General features: G+C 34.7%; 1 long non-coding RNA gene across 1 annotated transcript; it reads left to right on the forward strand.

Annotated features, from left to right (window-relative positions):
- The first annotated feature begins 716 nt into the window (after positions 1 to 716).
- LOC111926190 (uncharacterized) lies at positions 717 to 12,620 on the forward strand. Its single transcript, XR_002862760.2, has 4 exons — positions 717 to 787; positions 1,842 to 2,016; positions 7,213 to 7,292; positions 9,353 to 12,620. It is a non-coding gene; the product is annotated as an uncharacterized LOC111926190 (long non-coding RNA).
- Positions 12,621 to 13,833: the final 1,213 nt, after the last annotated feature.

Consider the following 13,833-nt stretch of genomic DNA (forward strand, 5'->3'; position numbering starts at 1 on the left):
AAAATGATTGTAAAAAATGTTTTCCTATTACAAAAAAAAATCCTTTGTTCAGTAATATGTCAACTATGTAAATCCACATGCATCCAAAGACTTTTACAGCCTGTACTGAAATTGTGCCTGTCAGGTGAATGATATTAGTTTTTTAGTTGGAAATACTTTCTTGTAATATCTTCAGGGTATGAAAATTTTCCTTGATTGTCTTTTATAAACAAATCTCTGTTATACTCTACTGCAAAACAAGACTTATGAAACAAGGTATATGACCTTACAGAAGTATATTTACATGTCTCATTTCTTATTAAGCCATTCCTAAGTAGTTCTCAATCCTTCACTCTTCTGCAGCTGGAGTATTTAAAAGGAGCAAAGAGTTTCTTCTCTCTTATGTGTTTACTGTGTTTTACAAGTCTTATTTTAATACAGTCTTCAGAAAACTTGAAAAATGTCCTTGAAACATATCTTTTCCATTTCTGTTACAGAAGTCTACATTTAGATTGACAAATTAAATAGCACTGAAGCCTGTTGTTGTGGGACAGCCTGAATTAATTCTGTTAAACACATTTCAGAAAAGGGTGGATTTATGTAGGTGTAGAAGAAGGGATTACAGGTGACCTCACCCCTGATAAATTACAATTGTACTAATTACCAAAGAAGAGGAACAGCCTTGCCCTTAATTTGTTGCAGCTGTGACTAATAAAGATAAGTGTGATAAAAGGGGTGGGTTGGCTGACTGGGGGAAACTAGAAGAAGAAGGAACAATCCAGAGGGCCATTAGTAAGGCTAAAACAAGGTAGGGAGTTACTGTTGTAAAAGCTCTGCTATGAGCTAGGTTTGGCTTTGGGTCTGATAGAGTTAGAGCCTCATAGTCAAGCTAGCTAAAAGCCTGTGGTCAGAATCTGCAAACTAATACTTGCAGTCATAGTCCAGCAGAAGATAAGCCAGCAGTCAGAGTCTGAGGTTGGACCCTGCAGTAGGAGCTTGCAGTAGCCAGAGTCAGAATAGCTAAACTGTAAAGAAGAATAAACCAGGACCCTTTTCATGTTGTTAAATGAGAGCCTGTGTCTTGGCTCATTTCGACCCCCAACAAGAGGTCTGCTGCAACAGATTTACACGAGTGTCTGTTGGGATAGTGTTTCTTACCCTAAGCCAACTCTAACCTCATGGAAAATATTGACTGGGAGAATTGGACTAAGCAAAATCCCTGACAGACACTCTTTCAACCTTTGAAGTGTGTGTGCATGCTTAAGTTCCTGTACTAGGCAACATTCCCTGTCAATGTTTATCTGTGGTATCTGATGGCATAAGTGAACAGGTTGGCATTTTAAAATGCACGATTAAAGTGAGACACAGAACTTTGAAGATTAGTCTGTTGTCATCTGGTTTTAAGAAGATAGTACATTTTTTCTTAGGAGAAGCAACAATAGTTTTGGCAGCTAATGTTTTTTGTTTTTTTTTCTGGGTGCCATATAATAAGTAAAAAAGAAAAACAAACTTGTCACAAAAAATAAGTGTTTCCAGGTTGAAGGCAGCTGGACACAAGCATCAGGGGCCTGGAGAGGAAGGGAAGAATTTCCAGATGAAATGCAAGATAGTGTCCATATGAGAGAATGCTTCAGAGTAGCATGAGTATCTTTAGGTTTATAAAAGCTCTTCTGTTGTTTAAGGAAGGATATCAAAATGATAAGACAATAATGCTGAATTCTCATTTGGGGGATATTTCATGTTGTCTGTTTCAAATAAAATTCTACTTAGAGTTGTATCTCATTAAGCATAATGATTAATGTTTGTGCTGGTGGGAAGCACGGGTAAAACTTGCAGCTCTTGTGTTTGTGCATTTCAAACAGGTTGAAAGAGGTATGACTATATAAGTGCTTAATCAGACCTGGTTTAATCTGGAATGCTGCTTGCCCATCCCACTGTGTACTGATGAAATGGACCTTCCAGTCTATTACTTCACAGTGGGGTATTTGCTTGGAAGCCTGGAAACTTGGATTTAAGGATGATCAGCACAGTGATCTGGTAATGGTGTACAACACATATAAATGTGGGAGAGCTGTCAAATACTTCCTAATGCAGTTTACATAGAATAATAAAAAAACCCCTGGGTCTTGAAATATATATATGCAGGGTGTTGTAGAGATGGGACAGAGGATTTGTTTTTCCCTAAAGCACAAAATAATTTTCAGTTTTCCTCTCAGGCCAGAGGGCAGGAGTCAGTGTACTAGATTCCTAGTGTATAGCCAACACCTGTAGACAAAATGACAGATAAAAACAGGACTTTTTTACAAAATAGGATTTCAGAAAAGAAAAATATGGAAAACAATATAATTTTAAATAATTCTAAAAAGACAAACCCTAATTTTAACTATTTTGCTTCTATTTTTAAAAAGGTACAGTTATTTTAAACCTTTAAAAGAAGAGGATGTCACTTAGGTAATGCAGAGATTTTCCTGTACTGCTTAATTAATATGTACCTACAAGTTTAAAATGAAATGTAGAGGCTATTAAAATACTGAAAATAAACCTGCACTAATGTACTTATTATCTGATTTTGTTACCACAAATGACATTAGTGCAAAGGAAGTATAATATATAATGGCAATAGCAAAATTAGATTTCTAAAAGAAATGTAATACTTATAGCCATTAACAGTAAGTACTTTTTCACACTGAGAACTTTGAATGTTGAGTTATTTACTTACATTGATCCAAATAATGATGACTTTCAGCTGTCTTGTTCCAGGAAGCAATGTGAGAGATCTGGGTGTCCAAATGCAATGAGGCAGAGATTGCCTTTCTTGTCAATTCCTTGTTAATCTAAACTTATTTTTCTATTCTTTTTGCCATATTATTATTAAAAAAGGTGTCTTAGAATGGTTGGAAAAAATTTTAATATCACTCTGAAATTAAATGGATATCTGATCACCAGGGTTATTTACATTCATTTATTCCATGTTTTTACTTAAAGCAGAAACCAGAAATTTTTTCTCCATTTCATTCAATTTATCTTTCTATAATAGAATTGTTACAGGTGAAGGCAACACAAATTGTGACATAATATTGAACAATAATGTAATGTTTAATAGATTTATAAGCAAACAGACATTTCAACTGGTCAATTAAAATATTGTTGAATTTTTTAAATTATAAAATTATTTTAGCTCTAATCCAGTTATGTATCTAACAACAGCTGTGTTGTCCTTCTCTGGCAGAAATATTATATAGCATTGTGACCTGTTTTTTTATCTCTGTAAGTGTATGTATGCTATACATGAAAAGCTGAATCAAAGTAAAAACATATTTCAATCAATAAAAGATATTTTCAATATGAACTGAAATGTTAATATTTCATCTTTTAAGGTGGAAGCTTTGGATGCCTTCTACCTTGAAGCTTTTTCTGTCATCTTTGCTTTCATCTTTCAGGTGCAGAAATTTCCTGTGATGGGAACAGTGATGTACTTGGAATTATTTTGTAAACTGGAGTCAGTAGGACAGAACAGAATGCTGACCTATTATGTAGTTAGCTACTGCCTGTAAGCTTTCACACATTCACTTTGGGGTCCTACAATAAGGTAGATTAAGTTTGAGGTTTTTTTTTCATTGGTTGTTTGGGGTTTTTTTGTTAAATCTGTGAGTGAAAAAATTCCTTGCGAAGAGAAATTTTCATTTCCCAAGAATTGGCTCTTTGTCATTTTTTTTCTAGATTCCTGATCTTCTCTAATGTCTTGATTACTTTTCCTTTTGGAAATATGAAGACCAGTTTAAAAAAGCACTAAAATGAATTTAAATATTTTTATTTGATTAACAAATTTATTTGGAGTGGATTAACAAGCTTCTTTGTTAGGAACAAGTCAAATGACTTTTTAATGGCATTTTAATAGTTTTGAAGCATTTGATCTTGTTTTCATCTCATTAATAGCTGTTGTATTTGATAACAAAATTTTCTAAGAAACACAATCAGAAAAAATGCTTTTTGGTATCTTTTAAATCCTTTATTTCATTACAAATTAAGATTTTTCAAGACAGAATCAGTTTGTTATGAGCATTTTGGATGGAGTATTAGCTGTAAAATCCTAGTACCACATAAAATAAGACAGGACATGTTCTCAAAAGGTCATCAAGACACTGTCTTCCCTAAAGATTATTATTCTATGCTAAAACTAATTTTTGTGTTTAGCCTGCCCCATTGAAGTCTTCACTGACTGGCATTCTTGAACCTCTTTACGTAATATTTCCATTATCCATTACTTCTATGAAAAGTATTTCCAACAGCATCTTTGTATCATAGCTCGTAGATAATTTGATTTAAAGGATTTTGTATTTCTATTATCAAGAATTTTGCTACTGGGGGTGAGGCTGATTTATAATAATCATACTCTATTTTTGAGTATTACCACTTGCTTCAATGGTGGCTCTTTGTTTTCTGATAATACCTTTACCCTGGGACAAAATTTACACACTTTCATTGGCCTTTATTTGTCAGTTGACAGGTATCAAATAAGTACTGGGGGGAAAACAAACCAAAAACAAGGAAAGAAAAAACAAAACCCTACAACCCATAAAAAATGCGTCCCTGAAGTTTTTAGCTAGCACATATCTGAAAACTAGAAACAATGTATGCAGGCAAGATATGAATATGCAGCAGACCATGAGAAATGATACTTTATTTCCTGCAAAGACTAGCAAAAAAAAAAAAAGCTTGCTAATTGTCTGTCTTATATTTTCCTATTCAATACGAGTTTCAGGATCACTGCAGCTTGAATTTTCTTTGCATTACTAGATGGAATACCAGGAAAAACATAATTAAAAGGGTCTGGGCAATAACAGTTCCTGTGTTAAAAATCAATGGCATTACCACTTAGCTGTAAGTGACTAACAAGTCCTTTAATGTTTTGCCACAAGTTTATCATCCCCTGAGAAAAAACTATTTGAACAGTGAACTTTTTTTCTCTTTAGATGGTTTCAAGTAAAAATTCTAAGTTACAAGCCTTATTGTACTGTGAACACAGAATGATTCCTGCAGAGAACAGTTGAAGTAAATTATGTTAGTTGGTTGCATCCCAGTGAGACAAAAGCAAAACAAGCTAACAATGCTTATTATTTACATTGGTAGTGTGACTCTCATATATTACCAACATCTGCTACTCAGAAATATAGGAGTGGGACTGATATCAATGGAATTATATAAACTCATAATATCTTCAGTGTAAATTACAGTTTTTTTGTTGCCTTGTGAATTCTAGAACAGAATACATTCACTTCTATAAGTCTTTAAAAAAAACCCCAAAAAATAAACAACAACAAATTTATTTCCAATAAATTTTCCATAATTTTGGAGTGCCTGCTTTGATATCAAGATGCTTATATGTCCAGATATCTCATTTAGTTTCTTTGTTTATATTAAAAACATACCCAAAGGTGGTATGCTATTAATATATTTTATCAGAGGAGGAAAATAAAATATAAACTTATGTAGAAGACTTTTGTTCTTGCTGGGAATTTTACAGGGATAATATTAGTGTATTTACTCATTTAGTGTAAATTTTATTCTGAAAATACATCTTCTCTTGTTCACTGATACTTGTAGCATGCTTTAAAACGTATTTCATGTTCAAGCCATAAAACATGACTTTATATGTAAGTAATTATATAGCTCTTCTTGACGTTAGTTTCCTTGTGCTACAAGTGAGGAGAATGGGTGGCAAATGGATGCTAATTTCTGTATCGGAAAAAAGATACATAGGAATAGAAAAGAAATCAAAAACAGCTTTATGAAAAAAACAGGCTAAATAGGAACAAATAGATTAAATACATGGTCTGTTATAAACTGTTGAGAGAAAACACGAGTTGTTTTGAAGGGTAAGAAAATTTTAGAAAGGTTCTAATAGATAGAGTTACTGACCTCTAAAAAAGGTGCTGAGCTGCAGACTAGAAAAGAAGAAAAATCTGTAGATGCCACCAGAACTAGGAATTAGCCTGCTTTTTCCATTAGGTTAATTCTGAACTACAGTTGCAAAAGATGTAGTTGGATTCTAACAATTTTCTCCAAGGAAAATGAGCTAGTCAAGTATCAAAAGACAGTCAAGAGGAAGACAGCTGTGTAATGTTGAACTGTGATTGGTTTCTCTTCCATTACAAACTGCTTTAGAATGCGTTTTCTCAGAAACCGAGATTACCTGTGGAGAGCCAGGAAAGAAGATTCGTAATGTTACATACAAATCCATTCTAGCTTTGCTATTTAAACCTTGCTACTTTGTGATCTACAATTACCTTAATCTGCATTAAATTTTATAACATATTTGTAATATATATAAATTTATATGCCATATTTTACAGTAGTTTAGCCTGAGAGAGAAACTTAGTTTTATTAGAAATGTATATTTGATTTAGATTTCCAAAATGTCTAATCTTTAAGACAAATTAAAACAGGAAGGAAGAAGTCTTACCCACCAGTATAGGGGAAGTCTCCAGACCTTAGCAGAAGGAAAGGCTTGCTGTTCTCTTTTTCCCACTATCGTGAATTGATTCTTTTTTTTTGATAAAAATTTTGTAGCATGAACAACTTAATGAGTGATTTTCCAGAAGCAAAAGGCTAAAAATTGATTGCACACAAGTAATGGTAGTTTCAGTTTACATGATATAGAAGAGATCAATCAGGGGCAAATATCTAGTGGGTTAGTTTCAAAATAATTATTGAGTTTTAGCCTATTTTAGCTATGGCATGTACATTATAAAATGCACTGTATGAATAAACAGTGTTTGTGTATACCACATCAACCAGCCCACAGGCTAAGAAGTCTAAATTGGTGTTTGATATTTACATATAGAATTGAGTAAGAAATGTACTTACTGTACTAATGGGTTTAAACTAAGATTCCCTATTAGTAAGTCATATTCTCTCATATAGCCTGGGGTGACACTAAACTGCAATATAAGTGATATTTGCTTTACAAATGTAATCACTGATGAATAATGGAAGTATAGAAGATTAAATATGGTGAAACAGTACACTGTGTATCTTAAAACCAAGAAGATCTCTGACTTACCTAAAGGACTGAAAATTTAAATTGATTTAATGAGTTTTGGAAGCTAAAACAATTGCACATTTTATTGAATACTTGCAAGATTTCATAGACTCTGTGTATGGTATGCATATGTAAAAAAACAATCATGAGACTGTGCAAGTTATGGGTCTGTTGTGATTTAATCCCTGTAGGCAGCTAAGCACCACAGAGATGCTCATTCACTCTCCAGCTGTGGGATGAGGAAGAGAAGTGGAAAAATGCAAAAAGACATGTGCGTTGACACTAAGGTAGTTTAATAGCTAAAGAAAGTTGTGCATGCATGTAAAGCAAAATAAGAAATGAATTCACTCCTTACCATTGATAGTGTTCAACACTGTCCAGGAAAGCAGAGGTCCATCTTGCATAACCATTACTTGGGAGGATAAACAGCATTAGGAAATCCCCACCCTTTTCTCTTTCCCTGTTGCTCTTGTTGATGAACCTGACTTCACATGAAATTGAATATCACTTAGTTCTCTTGGGGTCACCCATCCCACCTCTGTCCCCTCCCAACTCCTTGTGCACTTCTAGATTCCTCACTGGTGTAGAATTTTGAGGGGAAGGGCAGGCCTTGATGCTGAGTATGCATTGTTCAGAAGTAGTTAAACTATTGATGAGTTATCAGCATTGTTTTGGTAACAGACCCAAAACACAGCACCATATGACCTATCATGAAGAAATTTGACTCCATCCTAGCTAAAATCAGTACAGGTTACAAAGATAAAATTAATCGGAAAAATATTTTGTGTTAGTACATGGCTTCAGCATTCACTTAAATATACATACTTCACAGTAAGTTGTTAATCTGTCTGCAGTCCAGTGTAGCTTTTGTTACCTTTTTCCCAACCTGGAAATGAAACTCAAGATAATTTTAGTGAGGAGATAATATAAGAGCAGATCTTTATTTAAAATCCTTCAGGGGCAGTTATGGAAAGATGTCTACAAGAGTCCACCCCTAAGGGAGGAGTATGTTTATATAGGTTTTAGGAAAGTAGCATAATTGAGAGAAATCACCAGTTACGAGGACAAGAGGTGATGCAATTCCCCCCAGGTCAAGTTCCTTCTCTGGAGGCCCCCCCACTTTGGCATTGGCTGTACCTTGTCCATGAGAATGCATCTCGGAGAGCTGACCTTGGCCTTGGTTCCCAGAAAGAACCAAGATAGCATAGAGCCTTGTACCTCTTGGGGCTTGGAGTTCTGGAATTTGTTCTGTCTTTTTACCTAGGGAAAGGCCATGGAAAAGCACTGGGAAAACTACTCACTAATACAATAGACTACAGAACTACAAATACATGTGCAAAAAATATAGAAAGTATAGAAAAAAAGGCAAATCCCAAACCAGCATCTCTTGAAGTGAGACAGTTCCAAGTTGGTCTGTTGAGTTCCTGAATTACTAAAACAAATCCAAACCATCTTCTGCTGTAGGCTACATAGCCTGTTCTATCTCGTGGCAGAAGTCTCTGCCATGCTGGAATGGTCCATATTTTCACTGAGAGTTTAGTTCAAATAATTTCAAATCCCCTATTGTCTCTGATACATTTTCCTTTTTACATTTGCTTTTCATGTATATGTTCACCTCTTATCTCTTTATATGGTGCCTTTGAGTCTAGTGTTTAGCTTCATTCTGTCAACAAGTATAAACTGTTATGCCACAGTCTCGAATATTGTTCTATAGGTCATAAAAAATTTATCTTAAAATAGAGATAGGATGCCACATAAATAAACCATAGCAGTCATCACTAATTTTCTCACTTCTGCTTTGGTACATCTAATGAGCTGATGTACATGAACTTTTTTTTAAAACAAAAACTTCTACCAAAGTTTATTACCATCATTGTATCATAAATCAATCCTCTATTTGAAGATTGACTATTTTGCTATAATTAATTTTGATGAAAGGATAAAAGCAAACTACAGCACAAACATTCTCCCTTCACTAATTTTTATTCCAAGTTCAGCATCGGTTTAGTACTACAGATTTCAAATACATGACATTAAAGATGAATCAGGTTTATTATCAAGAGCAGCTGTTTGAGACTGGAAAAAATACCATGTGACTTTCAAAACCAGACCTAGGTGGATTGGATTGCTAAGCAAAATAGAAAACAACTTCCACGCATGAATCCAGTGAAGACAGAAAGCCAAAGAGCTCTGTTCAGCTAGTTCTAAGAGTAACAATTAAATCTGTTGACTTAGGCTCTAGGGTGCAATATTAGATTTACTGTTAACTTCTAAAAAGTTTTGTCTGCATTCCTAAATTTCTCATGCAAACTGGTTTAATCTGATTGACAGTTTTCAAATCCTGGTACTCAAAAAGGGCAAGGAGGACCCAGGGAACTACCTGCCTGTCAGACTCACCTCAATCTCCAGAGAGGTGACAGAATACTTCATCCTGAAGGACATCGTCAAGCACATGGAATAGAGGAAGGTGATCAGGAGTAATCAGCAGTGATCCACCAAATTGAAATCATGCCTGACCAACCTGATTGCCTTCTATGATATGACAATGAGGTGAATAGATGATGGGAGAGCAGTGGATATTGTTCTGCCTTGACTTGAGCAAGGTTTTCAAAACTCTCTTAAGATTGCCAGCAGGTCTTGGGAGGTCACTCTGTTGAGCATTAGTGAGGCCACATGTGGTGTGCTGTGTCCATTTCTGTACTCCTCAGTACAGGAAAGACCTGGAGCTCCTGGAGCAGCTCTAGCTGATGCCTATAAAGATGATTAGGGGACTGGAGCACCTCACCTGTGAGGAAACACTGAAGGAACTGGTGTTTTTTAGCACAGAGGAGATGACTGATAGGAGATATTATTGATGTATACAAGTACCTGAAGGAAGGGCAGCAAGAGGATGGACCCAGGCAATAAGAGCAGTGCCACACAATAGGACAAAAGGAAGCAGGCAGAAACTGGAACACAGGGAACTCCATCTTAACATGAGGATCACTTCTATACTGTGCAGGTGACCATGCACTAGGACAGATTGCCCAGAGAGGTTTTGAGGTCTCCCTCACTGGACACAGTTAAAAACCATCTGGATACAAAATGTGCTCTGGGATGACTCTTCTTGATCAGGGACTTCCAACCTGACCTGCCCTGTGAATTCTGTGAATCTGTGATTGTATGATGTGTTTTCTCCCATTTATTGTATAAACTCATTTCCATTTTGCATTTATCTTGTATATCACTGTTTTCAATAGATATATTTTTGGATATATCTACACTACTGAGTCTCTGGAAAAACTAGAAGGTGTTTTCTCACCAGATCTATGGGATTATGCACACAATTTTTTTATTTTTTGTTGTTTAAACACATAAGCAGTGCTAACATTCTAATAAACAAAACAAAAACCAACTCCCAAGGGCCTATGTCACTGTGATCAAACAAAGTTATCTACCAGTAGTATAGCATCTATGATAATTACCTAGTAAATTACAAACTAGGCAGAAGGAGTTAACTATATGGGAAATTTTAATTATGGTACTTATTAAATTTTTGAAAATTGCATTTCTAATATTTTTTCTGAGATATGTAGATATAAATAATGTATCTGAAAAAGGTAGAAGGAACAGATCAAATCAAGGTACAGACATGGGACTGCTTCAGTGTGCCAAGATTCCTCTGAAAACTGTAGGTTTTTGCAAACCAAAAAAAAAGTTTGACAAATTTGATACTTCAAAAGGTACTGGAGTACATTCTGTGCAAATAGGAAGTCTGCCAGAATATTTTTAGAATGGAATATTGTCTGTTGGTTAAGTATATAGTCATTCATAAGCTACTAGAAATTTAACTGGACATTAATTTCTGAATGCATTTACTTGATTAAATTTTGTTCAGTGTCATTTCTCATATAAAATCATAGATTTTGGTTCAGATAAGATTATGCTGATTTAATATTATAAGGAACATCTAAAAGACATTCTTTCAGATATAAGAAGAATGGTGTTCAGTTTTTGCAAGAGATTGCCAAATTTTAAACTGAAAAATAACAAAAATAACAAGAATAATTTTAAAAAAAGGAAAAATAGGTTTCTAGAACCATGCCAGCCTTAGTTTTAGAAGCAGTGTCTAGACATGAGAGATTGTCAGTGTCAATAAAGCCAGAATGAAAATTGAATCAATAAAGCTTATGTTTAGCCTCAAGCATTTGTTTAAAGTATTCTAAGGGGAAAGCAAAATTGGATAGATTTGATCTATTCTGAATTTACAAATAAATTTTATAAAGGAACTGCAGGTTTCCTTAAATACCTACATATATCTCAGCTGCCTAAGGATATGTACTAGAACATAATTGTCATCCTCCTGGGTAAATTTTTTTCCTGTTCTGTTCATGAATGATAAATAAGCATTAGATAAATCAGGTATTTACTGCTTAATTGGTATTCCTCCTGAGGGAAAGGAGATACCACACTTGTAGTTACAACTAAGCATATATATGTATTTCTTCATAGAGAAATTAAACTAAATAAGAGAACTTTGATAAATTAACCAATTTGGTGTTGAAGAGATAACAGCATTAGCGACATCATTTGAAGCTTCCTTGCATGACTTTCTAAATATTGTTCTACTATATATCTGGAAAAATAAGAATTATATGTCTGAATTACTCCAGGTTTTGCTCAAAAGACAAAAAACAAAAGCATGAAAAGTCTTCCATTTTAAATTAAAATATTAGGTCACTTCCACAGCTCGAACAGTAACTTGGTATGTCTATTTACACACCTCTTTTATTTACTGTACTTTATGCTTTTGAAGGCATAAATAAGTAGATAAATCTTTTTTTTTTCCCCCCCAGGGGAATCCTTGCAAAAACAATCTAATAAGGTTAGCTGGAACTACAGATGCTTGTTTACAGTAAGTTAACATATGTGTATGGAAATGTTAACTGTTGGAGGATTTTCCTTTGATTTGCTTGTATATGCATCAACTTATCTGTGTATAATAAGACCTTTCTATGTGCCAGAAAGCCTTTGATGTCAACAGCAGCTATTGGAATACTTTTCTGTTACCTTGGTTTGTATAATACCAGCTTTTCAAGGGAATGCAGTGGTTTAGCTTTAGAACATTGAGAATGTGCTGCAGCTAAGGTGCTGACTGCTTAAGGTGACCCAGAGACTGCTTTACAATTCTGGCATACTCTTAGAAAAAATAGAATTCCATTTTACTGTGAGGGTTGCTGAACCACCAAAAAGAGAAAAAAAAAAATCAAACTAGATTAAACTAGCTTGCAGATACTTTCTTAAAAATATTCATAATATCCCCTATATGAATACTTGTAAGAGAGAAGTGGTGCTGTAATAAAAGAAAGTCTGGTTATTCTATTTCCAGACAGCCCTTAGCAGATATCTCCCAGTCTTTTTTGTTTTAATGACCCACTGTGTTCTTTCTCATTTCTACTTAGATCTTCCAGCATTAACTATTTTTAATGTTCTTCAATAAAATCACTCATTGAATACAGGCATTCTTGAAGAGCTGATGTCATAGAATAAACTCAGGATCACTTCTCAGAGTGCACATTCAAGTAGAATTGAAGCTTAAGTCATATCCTTTCTCCCACTATCTTTGGAAGAGTTTGCAAATTTCCTATGGCCTATATCCCCTGTAAGTTCTCCTAGTGGGCCACAAAAGTGTAGCCTTTCATCTAAAATTTCCTCCATTCTTGTTGTGTTACTTTCTTAGACAAAGTAGGTGTCAGTTAACGTTTTTTTGTTAGAATAGGAAGGGCAGCCATTGGCATTTTAGTAAGTAACAAACCTGCATTTCAATGTGATGTAAACAATTTTTTCCTTTTGGTGAATGCTTGTTGTGTTTCAGTATTAAATGTGTCTTGCACCAAACTGTACATTAAACTGTAGCAACACTAAATAACATAAATACAACTAGTTCATAACTAGTTTCTGAATAAGTATGTTTACATTGCTCAGTAATGGCACATTCTAGCCAGATTTACACTATAAAAGCTTGGCTGTGGATCTTTCCTGTGGTTCCATTGTGGCCCTCCAGTCTTAATATGTACGAACAGAAACATCAACAGCACTCTGGAAAAGCGTGGTATCTTGAGAAGAATACAGAAAATTGAAAATTTTCTCTTACAGTAACATAATCCAGCATCTCATGGATGGGTCTTGGCAGCACAATAGCAATCCCTACATTACCTAAAAGTGCAAAAGATGTGCTAGACCCTTTCTTCACAGTTTCAGTGCAAAGGTATTGGAAACTGAATTGGAGTTGCTGAAATGCTACTGTTCTCTAGTTAAGACTAAGTGAAGAAATCTCCCTTAATACCCTTCTCCCTCTTTCCCAAGCTTCTTTTCCCTTGATCTGCCTCAGCCCCCTTTCAGTGTCTTTACACTTTGCTGTAAAGATCCCCTAAGTCTTCAATATCCCCACAAAGTCCTTAAACATTCTTCTGTAAATTTCCACACAACTCTCAAATACTCTTTGTCCTTTATACTATAAATCTAAAGTCCTCATAGGCAACAAAACTCTGGTCTGCAAAGAGTTCTGTGAAGAGAATATTTTTGGTTGACTACTGCTGTATGGACTCACATCAGGGACAATCTTGTTGTTTGCCTTTGTTAGTCTTAGACCAGCTGGTTCCACATGGTCCATTTTCCTTGATTAGATTCCTAAATTTTCTCCACCTGCCATTGTTTATCTGACCTTTAATGGATCTTTGTATTTTTGACCCTTAGCAATGTAACATAGTACTATTTTTCTAAGGATTAAGCCTAATCTATAATAATTCAGCTGTTTAACTAAAGAAAATTAA

The sequence above is a fragment of the Cyanistes caeruleus genome, chromosome 3, assembly GCF_971803275.1.
Source record: "Cyanistes caeruleus chromosome 3, bCyaCae1.hap1.1, whole genome shotgun sequence".
In the NCBI taxonomy this organism is placed as follows: Eukaryota; Metazoa; Chordata; class Aves; order Passeriformes; family Paridae; genus Cyanistes; species Cyanistes caeruleus.